At 37.4% G+C, this 15581-nt stretch overlaps 1 long non-coding RNA gene across 1 annotated transcript in view; it reads left to right on the forward strand.

Moving 5' to 3' along the window:
• Positions 1-300: 300 nt before the first annotated feature.
• The window catches only part of LOC141374755 (uncharacterized), a 48642-nt gene continuing 33361 nt past the window's right edge, over positions 301-15581 (forward strand). Inside the window, exons 1-3 of the long non-coding RNA XR_012381880.1 lie at positions 301-383; positions 10779-10975; positions 11400-11453. This is a non-coding gene — a long non-coding RNA (uncharacterized lncRNA). The remainder of the gene's footprint in view (positions 384-10778; positions 10976-11399; positions 11454-15581) is intronic.

Consider the following 15581-nt stretch of genomic DNA (forward strand, 5'->3'; position numbering starts at 1 on the left):
TTACATAGTAAAATAAAAGCAATAGTTATGCAAAGCCCTATTGTAGAGGAAAGGGTTATATGCAAAAATCTCACCAGGGGGATGACCTTAGGTCACCCTCTCTCATTTCTTGCAAATTGGGAGTTAACTAAGCTCAACTAGGTGGTTCCCTCTTAGGATCTCTCGGGCAGTTAGTAAAGCAGTTGGTACTGGTGTTCTCTTGACGGCTTTCTTTTTCAAATGTTTGGCAGTTAATGACAGTTGTTCTCTAGGACCTAAGTTAGTTCTCTGGGACCTTAGGATGTTTGGTTGAACATTTATATGTGATCTGTCCCTGTGACCCAAGTTTCCTCAAAGCATGATGGTTGGATCCCCAGGATGAGTGTTCGCAGAGAAAAAGCCAGGTAGAGGCTATCATTCCTTTTTGGGACTTAACACCAAAGGTCACATAACATGCCATTTACCATAATCTCTTAGAGCAATCACAAAGACCTACCTTTGTCGGAGGGAAGGTACCCAGGCTCTGCCTCACATAAGTCGAGGGAGCATGGCATGTTTATGGAAAAGCATGTGAGACTAGAAATTGTCTTCCAGCTGTTTCATTGGAAAATACAATCTACCATAGAAGCTTATTTTTTTATCTTTCTCTAACAAAGCATTCACTTTGTTCACTCATTTATTCACTCATGATTTTTTTCAGCAAGACTGATTGTATTTCTACTATGAGTAAAAGATTTAATATCTGAAATTCTCACTTTTTCTGACAGAAAAATTTGGCTAATGATATAGTTCAGGGAAAATAATGTAAAAATATTAATGTTGACACATGGTATCTGGGGGCCTATGAAGAAAGGCTTATTTGGGCTGAGTAACTTTGTTGAGCCCTGCTGCCGGCTGCTACTGCAGAGGGGTCTGGAAAAGTCCTCCTGTCAAGGCGCTAAGTCTCAGAGACAAGCTGGCTCAAGACATGTGACAAGGACGGTGCACACATAGCATATGACACAATATAGGACAAAGGAGTGAAAGCAGAATGTAAAATTGTTCATTGACCTGCAAACTCAACCCACACAGAAGTGCTACAATTATTTTGTTTCTTTCTACTTTTTTAGGATGGAGATGAAAATAAAAGTCATTTCTATGATACTTTACATTTCTTCTAAAATGCATGTACCCACAACAAAGAGAACTAGCTGGGCTTAGGGATAGTTTCTCAACATCATGGAAAATTGAGATTGTTTAACGGGACTAAAATCAAAGTGCTTTTTTTTTTTTTTTTTAAATCCCAACTCTGCCAGGGACGCCCGGGTGGCTCAGTCGTTAAGTGTCTGCCTTCGGCTCAGGTCATGATCCCAGGCTCCTGGGATCGAGCCTCACATCGGGCTCCTTGCGCGGCAGGAAGCCTGCTTCTCCCTCTCCCTCTGGCCCCTGCTTGTGTTCCCTCTCTCGCTGTCTCTCACTCTCTGTCAGATGGGTAAATAAAATCTTTAAAAATAAATAAATAAATAAATAAATAAAAATAAATCCCAACTCTGCCATTTTCCCATTCAATGCACTAGGCCAGTTAAGCTCTCTTGCCTCAGTTTCCTAATTTGTAAAATGATGACCATAATAGTGTTGACCTCATAAGTAATTCTTCAAGGATGACACGAATAAGGTACTTAGAACATGTTGGTCCTTATATATTAGAAGTACTTGATAAATGTTGATTGCTTTTGTTATTACTTGCAAACGCTGATGGCTTACTCCATACTCCGTGATGACACAAAGGACTTGGAGAATGAACTGCTTGTAATCAGCCTCCAGGTTTAACTGGACTCCTTGAGGTGTGAAGGTTTGGGAATAGCTAGAATTATTCTTTATAGCAATCTCAGATAAAAGGTAACTATCTGTCCTCATACTGCCCAGACTGGTGTCTTCTTATTGCATGACCTATAAGCCATATGTTTGCTGGGTTCCATCAAGCAAAATGTTCGCTGGAGATACACATGGCAATAAACACTTTAATACAGAAAGAGATAAACACTACTGTTTTTGCCAGTAGGTACTATCATATTAATCTATTTTCTGCAACTTTTCTGCCTTTCCAGAGCCACTTTCCCTGTCAACTGTCTTGGCCTTTTGCAAAACTTGCTTCTTCCTTTATTTTATTCTTCAATATAGTTTTCTATCTCCAGTGGCTGAAACACACTACATCTCCAGTAAATGTGGACTGAATTAAATTGAATTGAAATCTTTATTTCATAGGGGTGTGTGTGTGTGTGTGTGTGTGTGTATAAAATTATATTCTTCCATTTGAAAATTCTCAGTTAATGATCATCAAATAGGGACTTTTTACTCCACTGGTTTCTTTTAAATAATAAGTAAATAATTAAAATTATAAGTAAAACATTGAGAGAGAGAGAGGAATTGACAAAGAGAAATGCCATAGCCCTAAGTCAGTAACCTTGAAGTACATCTATCAAATACTATAATGCATGTAACAAGGGAGCATGCCAAGAGCTTACACATGGCGCCTAGGATGGCTGGCAGCATAAAGATTTCCTGTAAAGACAGTGGCCTCATCCTAAAAGGCATATTCAATGATGCTTTGATTTAAAGCAGGTGGTCTAAAGCTGTGGAGAAGCCACCATGAAGGTAGGCTATGTCCCTATACAGTTCAGTATGACAGAATGTCACACGAGAGGTGAAATAAGAGGAAAAACATGTAAACTAGTTATTTCTATTGTCTATGACAGAATGTTCTAGTTGAGCGGACAACAGGAGTTAAAGTGGGGTGGAAAAGGAAGAATCTATGAGTACCACCTTCAAATGCATAGATTCTGAATCATGAAGGGCTTTGCTGTAATGACACTGAACTCTTAAACAGGAAAACCATAGGGAAATATACTGTCTTTCCCAGGGTTATGAAAATTAACGTACTGGATGCAAGGGTGTCTGAGACAACAAATCCAAGTAAAGATTTCTCACTCCGTTGTGCCCCTCCTTGAATAATTCCTTAACAGTCACCTGAGTTTTTTTGGGACTAATAACAAATATAAAGAGACACACATGAGTCCCATAAAATAACATCTGCATAAATAAAATCTGCAAATTTAGACATTTTTAAGGAGAAAAAGAGCATAAACAAACAAAACAAAAACAAAAACAAAATGGGTGAAAAGCACACATCACATAATATTATCCATAGTCTCAAATACTATAGACAATGTGAGTTATTTTCAAAAAGAGCTAAAAAAATATAAAGGTTCAAGAAGAGAAAACAATGAAAGGAGATATGAAGCTAACTAGTAAACCTCGAGGAACAACTGATTACATACAAATATGGCCTAAAGACAACATAGTGTATGGAATTGAAAAGAACAGCGACTTACAAGTGTTAAGGAGGCTGCTACATGAGGACAAAGGAGACTACATCAACATTATCACTGAGAAAGAAAAAGAGAAAAAACCCATTAAACATAAAATAAAGCTTTTCTGACATAAAGACCTATATATTCAGTTGAAAGTGGCAATTGTGTTCTGAGAGAAATTGGTAGAAATAATCACAGCAAGATATATCTTGGTAAAATTAATAAAATTTGAAGGAAAATATCATTTATACAAGTAGAAAAAAAACCCAAAGTTTGTAAATTGTTTTGGACAACATGGATTTGGGTGGTCTTATGAGTATCTGAAGACAGAATATAAAATAACAGATAACATTCTGAAGGTGAAAGTGTGTTCCATGGGTTTTAAAGATTTATTTGAGAGAGAGAGAGAGGGAGAGAGAATGAGCAGGGGGAGGGGCAGAGGGAGAGGGAGAGAATCTCAAGCAGACTCCCTGCTGAGTGAGGAGCCTGACTCCAGGCTTGATCTCAAGATCCTGAGATCATGACGTGAGCCGAACTCGAGTCAGACACTTATAACTGACGGAGCCACCCAGGCTCCCCGGTCCACTGGTTTTATATACAGTCAATTTGGACTTAAACTGTAAGGGCGACAGAAAATGCTCTCACATTTGAAAGCCCACAGGACCATAGCACCCACGTGTTTGTCTTCACAAAACCACCTGAAGATGAAATGTAGCCAATGATTACATGAAAAATAAAGAGATTAGAAAGTGGGAATTGTGGTGAAGAGAAAAAGACACCGAAGTGATTTAATGCCAAGTTAAATGAATTTTCGAACAATGGCTTCATTATAAACTATAATAGTGATATAGTTAATACAAAAATGACATAGTAAAATATAATAAAACAATAGAAGGAAGATGAACATCATCTTTCCTAGTAAAATGTCAATGTTATACTACCAAGTATCTAATCTCATAAAGAAGTCAACATATTTTCCCTTATCTTTGGAGGAACTTTCTAAAGAACATACCTTGGGAACAAAGATTTTTTTTGGAGTTCAGTCATGCATATGTCTTCTGTTGCATTCAGTTTCTTCTCATTTGGTTACATGTGAGTAAAACTAAACCCCCACTGATATTTTAAAAAATACGTATCTCCTTCTACCTTGTGTATGTGTATATAGGCACAGACAAGTGGTTATGGCATTGTTAACCAAGTGTCAGTAATTGTTATTAATGATGGGTTTTGTAAATTTTTATTTTTATCTTTTATGAATGACTTGATTTTTTTATACAATATAAAAATTTTTATACATCGTTTCTTAACAGTAACGAAATTTATTACTCCTTAAAAATTATAAAGCTATTTATTGCAATCAAAATTAATTTTTAAGGATGTCCTTTCAAGAAAGAGAAGATAACTCATCCAAGAATTTCAAGCTTAACTTAATTCCTAAATGTATTATTATTATTATTATTACTATTTAGTTTACTATTTTAAGTAGACTCTCCAATGTGAGGCTTAAACTCACAACCCTGAGATTAAGAGTCACACACTCCACCAACTAAGCCAGCCAGGCACCCCAGTTTTTAATGTAAATTGACTACAACTCTTCAGAAAACCCCATTGTGGTGCACGTGCATGTGCATGCGTGCATGCGCATGTGTGTGCATATTTTAGTTGTTGGAGGATTATTTAAGGTTCTGATGGACAAACTACATCAGTGTCAAGATATCCTTCACAAACACTAAATAAAGCTAACAGATTCCTCAAGCCTATCAGTATGAGAAAATGAACAGTGTTAACCAAAGATAGTTGCCTGGGTAATGCCCCTTGAGGCTCCAGGTAGAAGGCATGTGGTAGTCAACGCATGCACCATGGTATCAAGAAGAAAGGAGAACCTGAAGCTAGTGCATTTAAGTTTTCATAATAAAGTCAGTCTCAGGGGAAACAGACATGGAAATGAGAAAGGCTTATTTGTGATGCAGTCATTCTTGCTGTCAAAGCTTTCATGGCTTTTCAGCAGGCCACAAAAGGCCAACCCACTTGAATATGAATCAGATTTAGTCAAGGGCCCATGGAATAAGTAAGAGACATCGGACCTCCCTGTTTGGATCCTAATAGCTTTTTCCACCTCAGTAACCTCTCACTGTAAATAAAAAGCTAGGACTTTTTTTTTTTCTCCCCCTTGAGGGTCTTGGGTGACAGTCGAAGATTTAATGGCAATGTGCAAATCCATGAACCAACTTGTTTTGAATGTTTTTTCCCCATCAGCTGGCCTGGGGGTTTAAAACATATGACATTGTCCCTTGTTTAGACTTGGAAGGATCTGAACACTAGGCAGAAAGAAAGTAAATGTATGAGAGAAAGCAAAGAAAGATTTGCATCCAAATTTCATGCTTCAACATATGGCAGAGGAAACACCACTTTTGGTAATGGGAACAGTTAATGATTTTTTTCGGTCAAATGAGGGTAATAAAAGTGTGTTTTGCCTTCTCACCCTTAATTTGCTAAATTGATTCCACTTGTGATCAGATATTGTTTAAACACATAAGGAAGGCTTTACATCCTTTTATTGACAGAGCTTTGTAGAAATATTCTCAAGATGGGCTTCTAACAACCATGGGTCTAGTGCCAAAACTTACACTTTGCCGCTCTTTTTGACTCCCTTCGTGGATAATTTTAATCATGCTAGCCAAAGAAGCCATATCATATTTGCTGATTTTTGTTCCTATCTTTTTCTTTAGCATACAAAATACAAAGGATACCATCCTACCCTGTTGTGGATTTTAGAAACTATACTGAGCTTTATACTAGAAAGCCCTAAGGAGACTCTTGAGTTCCTAGAAAACCCCTTTTTCCCTCTGATATTATTCCAAGACTCTTGGCATATTCTAGTTATGCGCTTGGTCCCTGAAGGTATTTGGGCATGCCACCTTTGATTCCATTCTCTTGGTAGGTCTGTCCTGTGTATTGCAAACCACTTTGGAGATTCAACTCAAATGAGTAAGGCATGAAACTAGATACTAAATTACATGATGTGAGTGAGTGTCCATATATATGGCTTATCCCTGTACCTGAGCACCTAGCATAATCACTGATATTTAGAAAGTGATTAATATTGAGTTTAGTTTAGGTTTTTTTTCTTTTAGAAGAGTAAAAGGAAAAAAAAAAAGAAAACTAGGAAGAAGGTGAGGAAGCAAATTTTCCAACAGTTTTCTTTGGAAAAGACTTTCCAACAAGTTTTCTCAAATCACTTCTGAATGGTTCCAGGTAGAGTTGTCCCAGTGAGAAATTGTTGGTGTATTTGGGCAAAGTGGAAGAGAAGCAGAACCCTCAGTTGTATCAGATGGGTTTCCTGTGACAGGAGACAGATGAAGAGGTGCTGGCTGATTCCTGCTTATGCTCTCTTCTCTCTACTTGTTTCTGTAGAGGTTCTGCGAGGAGCAGCAACACCAGGCTCAGGAGAAGACAGAGAGACAACAGTCCTTCAAGGACAACTCCACCAGCTCTCCTTTGAAACCCATTATGGCAGCTGGTTAGGAGTGGCTGCAGATATCCTCTCGTGTTCTTATGTCAGTGCTCAAGGAAAGCTCTTTAAGAACCTCTCCTTGGGGTGCCTGGGTGACTCAGTCGGTTAAGTACCTTCCTTCAGCCCAAATCCTGATCTCAGGGTCCTGGGACTGAGTTCCACAATGGGCTCCATGCTGGGTGGGGAGTCTGCTTCTCCCTCTCCCTCTGCCCCTCCACCCTGCTCATGCACATGCATGCTCTCTCTCTCTCTCTCTCAAATGAGATCTTTAAAAATTTTTTAAAAAGAACCTCTGAGCCTCCAGCTTTTCTTTTTTGTCCCTCATCTCTATAGTTTCTTTAATAGTTACATAACCTCTCAGTCCTACAATAAATCCCTCATTCCATAATTATAAGAGTTCTCTTTCTTTGATTGAACCCTGACTGATACAGGCTTATTTTTTTATAACACAAAATTCTGGAATGCATAAAAAATTCAAAGAGCCAAAATTAAAAAAAAAAATCTTTTTCTCCTGTATATAATCTTAATTTGCCCTGCCCCAGTCCCTCTCATTTTGAATCTACGTGGGTCAGGCTTTTCCAGCAAAATTTAATAAAACCTATTTCTTTGCAGAGTCTTGATAAATTGTTAATTTAATTTACACAGGAAAAAAATAATACTCTTTCTTATCTATATAATTTACAGTCTGTTCCTAACCAGGCACTGTTTCCATACATATTGGTCAAAATAGCAATCAAGTAAAAACGTGTGAATGGTTTACTTCTGGGTGAGCATGCTGGGTCCTAGGTCTGCTACAAAGTTCTCTTTCCCTCTGTGTTCTTTCTCTGACAGAGACACTGATTCATGGAGAAATACATACCTAACAGTATTAAGGCTTGCAATGTAAGCAAACATGTTAATGTCCCCTAAAGGTGCATTGCATGGTTGTAATCTGAATTTTGCTCTTATGTTGCTGAACTTATGTATATTTTCAACCTCTGGGCTTGTTTTCGAATAAAGGATTTTATAAGTATTTTATTAAAACTGTCAGAAAAGATTCTATTGGGCTTAAACATCTCCTGTGCTGCTCTAGTTTTATTATAAGATTAGGTACAATGTTATTTTCATCCCTGACGTGACTTTCACAGTGTTTGAAATTTTGAGCGTCACATATCTACCATTATCATTCTAAGCAGAGGACGTTCCTTTTTTTGTTTTTTCTCTTTCTCTGTGTTCACTCCTTTGTATCTACCTTCCTGCTTCCCGTCTTTCTTCTATTATTTTCTTATTTGAGGTTTTGTTGTTGTTTCTTGGTGTTTTCTCTAGTTGGAAATCACAAGACCTCTTTTATAGCCTTTTCATCATTGTTTCTTTTTTTAATTTTATTTTATTATGTTATGTTAATCATTATACATTACATCATTAATTTTTGATGTAGTGTTCCATGATTCATTGTTTGCATATAACACCCAGAGCTCCATTCAGTACATGCCCTCTTTAATACCCATCACCAGCCTAACCCATCCCTCCACCCCCTCCCCTCTAGAACCCTTAGTTTGTTTCCCAGAGTCCATAGTCTCTCATGGTTCATCTCCCCCTCCGATTCCCCCTCCCTTCATTTTTCCCTTCCTACTACCTTCTTTTCTTCTTCTTTTTTTTTCTAACATATAATGTATTATTTGTTTCAGAGGTACAGGTCTGTGATTCATCAGTCTTACACAATTCACAGCACTCACCATAGCACATACCCTCCCCAATGTCTATCACCCAGCCACCCCATCCCTCCCACCTTATCGTTGTAAATCCATGTATATACCAGCATGATTTTGTGAATTACAGTGCTAAAAATACAGCATTCTTCATATAACTACATTATGGTTATAAATAAAGGAAGAACATATTTTACTTTTTAAAGTCCTGATTAATGATATCTCATCTTTTCTGGGTACTTTGGGCTAGTGAAATTCCATTAAGAGAAAGAAAAAAAGAAATCAATAATAGAAATTATTGTATCTGTATTATTTTTTAATCTACATATTTTACTTAGGGAGCTTATTCAGATATTCATAGAGATCTGTGTGTTTTGATACAGGGAATATTATGAATTTTAAATATTCTTATAAAATATATCTAATATATTCAAATATATCAAATTTACCTAATATATTCTAAGTTATTAGCACTATATTGACCTCTGTATGAGGATAGAATGTTTTATCAGATAAAGCATAGTAAGTTATTTTAAAATATGTATCTGTATTTATAAGAAAGGAATGTTCAAGAAGTTTGTTTTGGACTTATATAATGTATTGCCCTTTTTTCTACGATGTCCATGAAAGTGATTTTAATGCTGCTGCTAAACCTTTTGATTTTTTTTTTAAATCTTTTTTATTCTGCTTTCTGTAGATGGGACAGCAAATATCCTTTATTGTGAAAGATTTATTTTCTGTGCCAACATAATCGAGTCAATCAATAAAACATAATGTTTCCCCAGGTATTCTGCTATGCACAACACATTTTATCAACAAGTGCACATTAAGAAAACACCTAAATCCCCCTCTGACAGACATGTCACCTTAGAGATTTAAAATAATAACAATAATATTAACCATATGCCTATAGCTTAGAATTTAAATAGCTAAGTCTTTTTTTTTTCCTTATACAAAGTTACTTGGATATTTACGATCTGGAGTCCGAATATAAGTTTCCTGAAACTAAAGTGGTAGATTCTATAAAGAATTTTTGGTAAAATATCAGCAAGATGGTGGGAGAGAAGTTTCCAGTGCTCTTCCTCTCACAGAGACATCAATTTGAACAATTATCCATGCATGAAAATGCCTTCACAAGGGCTAAGGATCCCATGTGAGAGATTAGAGCTCCTGAGTAGAGCACAGAAACAAGAAAAGACTCCTTCAAGAGAATAGGAAAAACGGTTTCACATTATCCCAGTCACCCTTCCCCCAAATCTGGGCAGGCAGCAGAGAGGGCTTCCCCATGGGTCGAGGGGAGAGGAGTGAGTACCCGACTTCATCCCAGACACCAGCACCAGACCCTCAGACTCCAGACTCTTGATCTGCCCCAGCACTAGGACGGCCTCAGAGATCTAACCTCTAGGCAGAGTCCCATGGCCCCAGGCTCCCAGCCCACCCATTGCCAGGTTGGCCCTGGTAGACATCACCTCCAGGCCAGTTCTGAGGGGCCCAGTCTCCCAACCTCCCAGATCCAGGCCTGCTCTCTCAACTAGGATGAAAGACTTCAGTGTAAGTCCTGAAACCTTAGAATGATTGGAAGAAACCATAGGGAAAAGCTTAACATTGGTGTAGGCAATGATTTTTTTGGATATGACCCCAAAAACACATGCCTAAAAGCAAAAATAGACAAATGGCATACATCAAACGAAAAAGATGCCACATAGCAAAACAAACAATCAGCATAGTGAAGGGACAACCTACAAAATGAGAGAACATATTTGCAAACCATATATCTGGTAAGAGGTTAATATCCAAAATACACTAAAATTAAAGCAGAAGAATGGTAGCCTGCTCAGTCAGGATCCTCCAGCTGACTTTCCCTTGTTTGGTCTGCCATATTTCTAGAAGTGATTCTTGGTGGCAGTGGTAACAAATTACCACCATCTTGGCACCTCAAAATAACATCCATCTAATAGCTTACAGTTTCCATAGGTAAGTTCAGATGAGCCAGACTTGGTTCTCTGCATAGACTCTCACAGGTCAAAAATCTAGATATTGAACAAGTCCAGGTTCTTATCAGAAGGCTCTGGGGGATCATCTGCTTCTAGGCTCATTCAGGATTCTAGCAGAATTCATTTCCTTCTCATCTGTTCCTTGTGGCCCCCTCCACCTTTAAGTGAACTGAAGCAGGTAAAGTGCTTCTTGAGAATGTGAGAGCATAAAATAGTATGCATGGCTGAGCCCCTTTTTGGTTCTACCTTTCAGAGCTAACCCACTGTAGAGGGAGTGCATTCTCTACCACCCTTCACCGTGCAGAAAGAGAATCTGGGCCTGCAGAAAGCCCCATGTTTGCTCAGTTATGCCAGCAACGGCATGGAAGAATCTTGTCAAATTCAGGACAAAGTGACAGCAAGCCAACTTAACTGCAGATTGAAAGCTATATCCTTTAAAAGTCTTTAAAGGTAATTAAATGGCATTTTGTACTCTCCCCCCCATCTGTTTGACTCTCACTGAGCTCAGAACAAGCCCAATACTTTCCAACTTCAGAAGCCCCAAAACCTCCGTTTCAGTCCATCCAGAGTCGGTTAAACTCTAGGGTATCGATTCATGCATCCAAGAACAAAGAAGAGTGGTTAAATAAACAAATGTCAGTTCTGGAATTTACAATGCAGTGTGCTCTTCTCATGGACAGGAATGAATGTCTACTATCTAGGGCACCATGTTCTCTGGGATAAGGCTCCATGAGCATATGAAAAATTAGGTAGGAGTTTGATTGATGGGTCCGATTTTAAACAAAGCAAACTAGATGATCTTGAGGGATATTCTACCTAGGTCATGGAAAACTCTGATGAGATGTCTTATTTTTGTTTTATTCTTATATTTTAGAATCAGAGAATTTCTGTTTGAGACCTGATCCTGCCATTTGCTGTATAAACTTTGGTAAGTTTGACTTTTCTGAATTTCAAGGAATTCATCTCTAAGACATGAATAATAATACAACCTGCTTCATAAGGTTGTTAAGAGAATTAGATGATACTTATCATAGTATTTAATCCAGCACCTGCCAAATGATAACTGTGTGTATATACATGTATATATACACACATTATATATTGAATATATATATATATAACCTATATAGAATTTATTATATATTCTACCTCCTTTCATAGGCATAGACAAGTTCTTCATCTATGGTATCTTTTATGATCTCTAGTAAATGTTCTCTTTTTATATTAGTGCATCTTTAATTTATTTTTCAGACCTATTATTATAACATTCTCTTACATCTCTTTTTCAACAATCATTTTTAGTCACACGTTCATAATTTGGCTATCTTGTTTGGACTTGGATGATTTTCTTCCCTCTTTTAAAAAGTCCATTTTCTCTCATATGATTTCATAGCATCCTGTGTTTTTCTTTATGTACTTTATCAAGTTTGTAAGTTTTATCTCTGCTTAAAGAACAATACCCATTTTGTTTACTACAGTATCTAACAACCAATACAGTGCCAGGTATGTAGTTGGTTGTCAATAAGTATTGAAATAATAAATAAGAGAATGAATGAATGAATGAATGAAAAACATTCCCAGTTGAATTATGTCTTGTTGCAGTATCAAAATATATGATTTCAAGTTTTGGAGCTCACTACTATTTCCTTCCTAATGCATTGGTGAATGATCTAATTAGTATTAGCCTGGGATTATAAACTCAGATTCTTACAAAGTCTGAGAAGTAATGTACAGGAAGTAAAAGGGGCCATGTGTAAAATGACAAATGGCAGTTGGCATTCTTTCTCAGTGTTAGGGAGGCTGTAAATTGTGGTAGGGATTGTGGTAACTGGAAAGGTGTGCCCTGTCTAAAGATGAGTGACCCTTCTCAACAGCTATATATAGATATAGATGATATCGATATAGATATATTACTCAGCCATAAAAAAGAATGAAATCTTGCCATTTGCAATGACGTGAATGGAGCTAAAGTCTTTATGCTAAGCAAAATAAGTCAGCCAGAGAAAGACAAATACCATATGATTTCACTCTCATGTAGAATTTAAGAAACAAAATGGATAAACATAGGGGAAAAAAGAAAAGAGAGAAACCATAAAACAGACTCTTAACTATAGAGAACAAACTGAGGGCTGCTGGAGGGAAGGTGAGGGGGATGGGCTAAATGCGTGATGGGTATTAAGGAGGGCACTTGTGATGAGCACCGGGTATTTTATGTAACTGATGAATCACTAAATTCTACTCCTGAAACTAATATTACATTATATGTTAACTAACTGGAATTTAAATGAAAATTTGAAATAAAACAAAAAAGTGATTAAGACACTATCAGTGGACTAACCAAAAGGATAATTTGGGTTTTTCTTTTTTCTTTTTTTAAGATTTATTTATTTATTTGAGAGAGAGAGTACGCATGGATGGGAGAGGGACAGAGGGAGAGGGAGAAAAAGGGAGATTCTCTCAAGGAGACTCCCCTTGAACTCAGCCTGACGTGGGTGGGACTTGATCCCACAACCCCAAGATCATGGCCTGAGCCAAAATCAAGAGTTTAGACACTCAACTGATGGAGCCATCCAGGTGCCCCTGGGTTTTTCTCCTATTGTTTTATTTTGTGTAGCTTTAATAACTGATGACCCAATTACATTTTAGAAGATATGACCTTTCATTAGATGGACTGTCATATAATGGCTTGTAAGACTAGAGACTAAGAGAAGGCTCCCCTCACTCTAGAGGCACAGACAAGGGAGGCATTTTGACAAAGACTATAAGACTTACTAATACCATCACCAGGTTTCACTGCTATGCTACTGCAAGTATTAAATTGTATATCTTCACCATAAAAGGAAAAGATGGTCTTAAGAGCAATAATTCCCAACACAAGAAACTTTTACAAGACAACACATTATAAGGTGCTTTTATCAGAACATTAAGTGGAAATTAGACACAAAAAAAGAAATTAGAAAACATCAGGAAAAACTTTGAAAAATGTCACTTTTGTTCAGTAACCTTTGATTCATTTTGCTATTTGATACCCACAAAAATCAGACACCATGATGGATTCAGTTAGTTATAGGATGCATTTAATATGTAATTTAATTGCATTTCCAATGTAGTAGGACATCTATTATTCTGAGAGAGAGAAAAGTCCGAATTCACTGAGGTTGATATATGCATCAGGATATTCTTAAAAGAATAATTCAGCATTCTCTTTTCAAGTCTGACTTCAAAGCAGCACTGATAGATAAAGCAAGGAAGAGTGTAATTAAAACCAATTAAATTCAAACAAAAGCAAAATTGTTTAAGTATATTCATCATCCAGTTTGAATCTTATTATTATATTCATTTCTCCTTCATTTCAGGGAACATCATTTTGTTAGTGTAGGGATACATCTTACAGTGGGAGGTGAGGGAGGGGAGGGGTCTATATACTATTGCAGAACTCCATTACTTCTGAGGACTTGAAATGACAATGAAAAGAATAGCTATGATTAAAATCACAAATGCTTTTGTGTTTATTTATTTGTCTGCAATGTTATAGATCATAAGGAATATGTATGTGTAGTATTTTGTACCTGCATATAGGGTTTATGCATATTGGCCAACAGTCATTGTGTTTTATTTTATTTTTATCTTTTATTTCTTTTTTGTCATTGTGTTTTAATAGGAAGATTATGAGGATTAGATTAGAGGAAAACAAAACAAACAAACAAAAAAGATCGATTTGTAGTAAGGAGTGGCAAGCAACAGGTTGTATGAATTCTTACTTCAAAATTGAATACTTGGGGAGCCTGGGTGGCTCAGTTGGTTAAGTGTCTATCTTCAGCTCAGGTCATGATCCCGGGGTCCTGAGATCCAGGTAGGCAGTGTCGGGGGTGGGGGTGGGGGGGCGGTCCCTGCTCAGCAGGGAGTCTGCTTCTCCCTCTGCCCCTCCCCCTGCTCATGCTCTTTCTCTGTCAAATAAATAAACAAAATCTTTAAAAAAAATGAGTACTTTGTGAAGCCACTTTTAATTTCTTAGTCACCAAGTAAAAACTACAGTTCTCGTTTGTGGGGAAGCCCAGTTACAACATTGTAGTACAGCATGAATGAATAGGTGAGTGTTTATACCGAAGGCCTACTAACAAGAAACATTTTTTAGTTCACCTAGATTTCAGAATTGCCATATACTAAATGTGTCTCCTTCAAAATTCATATGCTGAAACCTAATCCTCAATGTGATCGTATTAGGAGGTGAAGCCTCTGGGTCCTGAGGGTGAAGCCCTCACGCATGGCAATAACACTCTTATAAAAGAGAGGGCAGAGAGCTTCATTACCCCTTCCTCCATGTGGAGAGATGGCCATCTAGGAAGCTGGTTCTCACCAGACACGGTTTGAGAGTGCCTTGATTTTAGACTTCCCACTCTCTAGAACTGTGAGGATGAATTTTGTTATTTAAGCCACCGGGTCTCTGGTATTTTTGTCTGAATGGGCTAAGATAAGAATAAAATTGTTTCTCTCCTTTTTAAAGTATAACAATTTTTTTTTCAATCAAAGGGGAAAAAATGTTTTCTTTCCCATTTGAAGCTGGAAGAAACAATTTACTCTGCAAAACGGAAAGCCAGGGAAGGTTCAACTCCAAGAACTGTCCTTGTGGAATAAAGTGTTGAGAAGACTGATGGCTACCGGAATGACAAAAGAACAGTCACAACAAACACACACACAGACACACAAATTAAAACAGCCATAACTCGTAGTTCTACCTTTGTTAGTAAACTCACAGGTAGAAAACGCTTACATGAAAAGTGATGTAGCTTTTTGTTTATTTCCAGACATGTGTGCCTAAGCAATTCCTGCTACTGGTATATTATAAAAGATTTTTGGCCATGAGAAAGAAGGAAATCCTGCCATTTGTGACAACATAGCTGGAACTTGAGGGCATATTGCTAAGGGAAATAAGCCAGACAGAGAAGTACAAATAGTACATAATGTCACTTATATGGGGAATCTTAAAAAAAAGCAAATTCATAGAAACAGAGAGTAGAAAAGTGGTTGCCAGGGACTGGGTGGTGGGGTGGGGAGG

Source organism: Callorhinus ursinus, unplaced genomic scaffold (genome assembly GCF_003265705.2).
Source record: "Callorhinus ursinus isolate GAN/ISIS: 27379988/994484 unplaced genomic scaffold, GSC_fseal_2.0 scaffold21, whole genome shotgun sequence".
Classification (NCBI taxonomy): domain Eukaryota; kingdom Metazoa; phylum Chordata; class Mammalia; order Carnivora; family Otariidae; genus Callorhinus; species Callorhinus ursinus.